Raw genomic sequence first — 6,000 nt, 5'->3', positions numbered from 1 at the left:
GGAGAGCGCTTTGTATTGCCTTTAAGCACCTGGGAGCGCTCTGCCTTGTCGATGGTGCTGGGAGCGCTTTGCTTTCGCCCCTAGCGCCTGGTGACGCTTTGCTTCTTCCTTTAGCGCTGGGAGCGCTTTGTTTTGCTGTTGTGGCGCTTGGGAGCGCTTTATTTGTGCATTTGCATTTTTGGCAGGAGCCTACCCTGCTTATTTGTGTTCCTCTGCTATTTTAAGATACGGGGGGATCCTACCCCTCTTATCCCCGGAGAGCCGAGATCGCCGTCCGCGGCCCGCCTGGTTGTGGGCGGGGCCACGGGACGGAAGCGGATGTGCGGCCATGATGCGGGAGGAGAGGCGTTGCAGGCCGCAATGGAGACCGAGGGCAGCGCGGGCCTCCGAGAGGTAAGGAAAGCCCCGCGCCCCAGAAGAATGCAGCCAACATCAGCGAGGCTCTCGGGGGAGAAAGAGCCCCGCTCGCTGCCGTCATGACGTCCACCGGAGCTCCCAGGAGCGAGAGAGAGCCCCGACAGACTGCAGGAAGAGGACATCGTCCCCCGCCGCCTCCGTAGAGCAGCTGGTGAGTAGGGCTGCCCGGAGGGGAGAGGGGAGATGGTGCGAGTGATTGCCGCGCAGAATTGAGCGGCCCCGCTTGATAGAGGGCCGCTCCTACGTTTCCCTAAATCTGCGCAGAGTCAGATGACTCCAACCGGGGGCACGTCCTGTTCAAGGGCCCGTGGGGGTCCTGTGGTCCCGTGAGCCTGTGTCTCCCCCAGAGCTTTCCAGAGCTGGGGGCATGTTTCTTTTCAGAGCCCCGTGTCTCCCAGGATGGCCATTAGTTGTTGAGTCCCCAGTGAGGGGCTCCATCCTCATGAGGGGACATACATGATTTAGGGTCCCTGTGAGATGCTTGCGAGGGCCATGTTTTATTTGAAAGGCCCCAGAAGTGTCCGTGCTGAGCCTGTGGCTCCAACTCGTGGCATGTACTTTTCTTTAGGAGCCAGTGTGCTTCCTGGGGGCAATGTTAACGGTAGAGCCTGTGGGCTCCAACGATGGGCATGTTGGCATCAGAGCCTGTGTGGCTCCAGCAGTGGGCACACTTTGCTTGAAGGGCTACTGAGGGCCCTGTCGCAGTTTTGTCTCCAGCTGCCCAGCAATTAGTGGGCAGCTGCACCGTTTAGGCGCAATTGGAGAGAGAGTCCCTGTGTGGGACAGAGATGGCACAGAGGTGCCAGGCCTTCTACAGCTGCACAGCACTTAGTGCCAGCTGCAACGTTTAGGCCTTGTGTTTGTTCCCAGGTGCCCAGCAAGTAGTGGGCACCTGCAACGTTTAGGTTTTGCGCCGGTGGCGCACCCCTGACTGGCGCTGCATTGGCAGCGCGCCCTGACATTCTGGACACAGGGCTCTTTAGTTCCTTTTTTTAGATGGGGGCTGATATGTGATGTTATTTAGGCGCAATGTGATTATCTATGTGATGGTAATTGCCTAATGTGAGTTTTGCGCAATTTGATGTGGTGCTAGGAAATGTAATGCATTTAATATGATTACTCACCTTGATCTTACACCTCTGAATGTTTTTGGGCATCATGTGTTTTTGCGCTATTGAGTTAGGTTCTGGCACCTCTGAATGTTTTTATGCATCATGTATCTTCCTTGATTTTACACCTCTGAATGTGTTGGTTTATGCATTATGTGTTTTTCCTTCCCTGCACCTCTGAATGTGTTTTTGATGCATCATGTGCCATTTTCTACACCGCTGAATGTATGTTTTATGCATCATGTGTTTTTCCTTCCCTACACCTCTTAATGTTGTGATGTATCATGTGTAATGTGTTCTTGCTTATACCCCTAACTCTATTGTGATACTTAGGTGGTTGTTCTTTCTAGTACAGGTGGTCCTAGTGAGGTCCTGGTTCACTGCGTGACATTTTCCTAAGGTGAACAATTATCCACCAAGCACTCCGTTTTCAAAAAGTCAATGAGTCCAAATGTTCATATATTTAATTTCTTCTTATCATCATTTGATTTCTTCATCCAATGAATAAGACAGTAACAGCCAACACGTGTTTCGTCTAGTCAGTCTATGACATATAGACTTCTTCAGGGCTGCAGTAATACAATAACCAATAATACATATCACAATCATGTACTAATTAACAGTACACAACTCAAATGCACCGAACAGTGTATATAGAAAAGAATGGAGCAGGAAGAGCTAATCACCAAGAAGAAAGCCTGAAATAACCAAATCGTGAATTAAGTACCCTAGAAATCCAAGTCAGAGTGCAAAGCACTTAAAAGAAGAAAAATTAATAATTGAAACGTACCATGTCAATTTCAAAGTTGCAAGAAGCTGGTAATTTATCCTAAAATACCAAATGAGACCCAATCATAAACCATACCGTACAGACAGAGTCTTTATGTAATGTTAAAGTATCCACTTATAAACTCACCAATAATGTAAGTAACAAGTCATGTAGCACGTAAATTTCAAGATCGGTTCTGTTTCCTCAATCCAAACCCAAACGTAAATCTAATCTGTAAACAAAACTCGTATCACTGTACATTCTTAAATTATATATGGTAAATAACCAATCGCTAAGTACACATCAAGATCCACGTTCCATATTAGTGTTCAAAGTAATACATGCTGTACCCATCATAAGAACAGCTCTCCTCATTATGTCAAACTGACAAGGTCTAATGTAAATAAATAAGTAAATACCTAAGTATGTATCACAATCTAGATTCATTATACATGCTCTAAATAACACTCGCTATATGCTTCACAATAACAACTCTCCACTATTATTAAACTAACAAAGTACCTGAAAAGTGTAAATAAATAGCATCCAACTCGTCCATTTCCGAGTAATTTCAAAGCTTGTATCTGCTCATCTGCGTAATAAAGGTGAAACCTTCACCGGGTCAATTTGTAAGTTCAAGCTATCATCCAGTAGGCATGCTGTAAGTAAATTAGAACTTACATAAGAAGTTGCCAACTGTTGAGATTTAATATTCAGTAACCACACATTACCAGTACAACTCACCGTATCTCAGCCCAGTCAATGCGTGAATGGTCGCGTACTACACGAGCGCCATCTTTGAGTGGCATTAAATAGGTAAAACTGGCGAGCGCCATCTTAGAGTGGTAAGCCAGTATCCAAATACGAGTGCTACGCGAGTGCCATCAGGAAGCAACAAGAAGTACCAGAAAACACTGGGCGCCATCTTAAAATGGTACTACCAGATGGTGTAAACGCCCGTACTCACCCAGTGCTATCATTCTCATTAGTCAAAGCGGCAAAAACTATAGGGAAACAACAGGCACCATCTTACATTGGTGTAAATGCCCGTACTTACTCAATATTACCATTCTAATTAGTCAAAATACATATAACACGTTCATACGCGAGCGCCATCTTAGAGTGGCACTTTTGTAAATAAAACCAGCGGGCGCCATCTTAAAGTAGTGATTCCTCGTCCCAACGATCACGTACTGCGCCAGCGCCATCTTAGAGTGTTAAACTACTCAAAGTAACTAAACCACAAACACCAGCTTAGAATGGTGTAAATACCCGTAAATACTAAATCTTACCATTCTTAGATCGATAGCAACAAATAAACAAAAGTAACTATAGTGTGTAAACCAGCCTGGTCCAAATCAAGCAGTTTAAATTACATGTAATCCCCGCCGCACTAATTGTCAGGTTCTAATAGTTTCACAGAATCATAATTACACCTTGTCAGTATATAAACCGAAGCAACCACACTACAATTACACAACTGAAATAAGTAACCATATCTAAAATATACAAGTTAATTAACCCACATCTGTCGGTATCTGTAAATGAAGAGGTCCAGATGGCAAATATTGATGCAGTAAAAATAACTGCCAATATTGAGACCCATTAACTCAGGAAGAGGGAAAGGATAGGCAAGGGGTACAAGGTTGAAGGGTACAATCTCCAAGTAAATAATAAAGTCAACATTAAATCATTTTATACAATCAGTTGGTACGAACAAGCTACAGGGCAAAACTTAGCAACAATAATCATACACAGTTAATCCTGCCCTAAGTAATATTCAAATTCGTGGTCAATATATAGGCCACGTTCAACTGCTTTAAGTTTCAACAACCACATTACTTCTCTGCGTCGCAGTTGTAATTGCCTGTTCCCACCTCGAACATCACGTTTGATATGATCAATACCATGATACCTAAACACGTGTTTCTCTTTCTCATGATAATTCCTAACAATATGGGAGGCAATAGGATAACGCGTATCCCCTGTTTTCAATGCTCTGAAATGCTCTACCATTCTTTCTTTCAGTTTTCTAATGGTACTCCCAACATAAATCTGTTTACATGAACAAACTATAACATAAACAACATAAGTAGTATCGCAATTAATAAACATATTAATTGGATGTTCTCCAGTATTGTTATAGTTAAAAGTCTTAATCTTGTTCATGGCCCATCTACAGGAACTACATCTCCCACACTTGTGGAAACCTATAGATCGCTCAGTGAGCCAATCAGGAATAGTATTCTTCAAGGGGTAACTAGGACTAACGTAATTAGAAAGGGTACGTCCTCTCCTGAAAGTTAACCCAGGTTTCTTACCAATGTATGGTATCAAGTCTTTGTCCATATACAGCAAATGCCAGTGTCTATTCAGAATTCTATACAATTTAGCACTGTCTGTGCTATAGTAAGTAATCAAGCGAATCAGAACATTTACATCTTCACCAGATTTTTTCTCTAGAGTTTTAGACCTTTTAAGTTTTTTTGCTCGCACCACTGCGTTTTCAACCACTTTGCTCTGATACCCACGCTTCTTAAATCTCTGTGATAAATCCGTAAGGCTATGCTCAAAGTCCCTGTCTAAAGAACAGTTGCGTCGTGCCCTTACCATCTCACCATAAGGGATTGCATTTTTTTGACTCACAGGGTGACAACTTCGAGCATGTAAAACAGCATTACAGCTAGTAGGTTTACGAAACATGCGACTGCAAATTTTACCATCTTCGATAAAAAGTTAAATATCCAAGAAACTGATGCTATTTCTGTCATAATAAGTAGTAAATGCCAAGTTAAGTGCGTTATCATTCAGGTAATCAAAAAAAACCTTGAGTTCCTCAATAGAGCCCGTCCAGATCAGGAGGCAGTCGTCTATGTACCGCCCCCAATAGTGTATGTGTTGTATCCATTTATTACCGGATGGGCCCCAGATTCTCTCCGCCTCGAAGAACCCCATAAAGAGGTTCGCAAAGGACGGAGCGAACCTAGAACCCATCGCGGTCCCAAGGCGCTGTCTGAACCATTTATCATCAAAAAGAAACACGTTATTCTGAAGCACAAGTTCCGTCATCTTAAGGATCATCTGATTATGGTCAAAGTATTCTGCACTCCTTTTGCTCAGGAAGAAGTCAATGGCACGAATACCCAATTCATGATCGATGTTAGTATAAAGTGATACCACATCTAGTGTGACCAACACCATTCTATCATCCCACACCAAGTCATTCATGAGATTGAGTACATGCTTAGAGTTCTCAATAAAAGAAGGTACATTTTTAACATAAATCTGCAAGAAAGTATCAACATATTGGGAGAGGCGCTCAGTCGGCCCCCCAATGCCGGAAATAATGGGTCTGCCAGGTGGTTTCACCATTGATTTGTGAATTTTTGGCAATGTGTACATGCAAGGTGCCCGTGGTGTAGTAACCTGTAAATAAAGCAATTCATTGTGATCAATAAGTAATTGTTCATACCAGATTTTCAAATGGTCATTAATAGTCCTAGACAAAGATAATAGAGGATTACCTGGTAATTTTTCATAGTACGTAGTGTTGTTCAATTGAGAGTATACTTCCTCATTGTAATCAGTAGTATTCAAAATAACTACGTTACCACCTTTATCTGCTTTACGTACGGTAATATCAGGGTTATTCATCAGTTCTTTCAGTGCCAACCTCTCCCCAGGCAATAGATTGTCTCTGTATCT

Source organism: Lissotriton helveticus, chromosome 6 (assembly GCF_964261635.1).
Source record: "Lissotriton helveticus chromosome 6, aLisHel1.1, whole genome shotgun sequence".
NCBI lineage: Eukaryota > Metazoa > Chordata > Amphibia > Caudata > Salamandridae > Lissotriton > Lissotriton helveticus.
The sequence above is the reverse complement of the archived record's forward strand: the minus strand, read 5'-3'. Positions refer to the sequence as shown.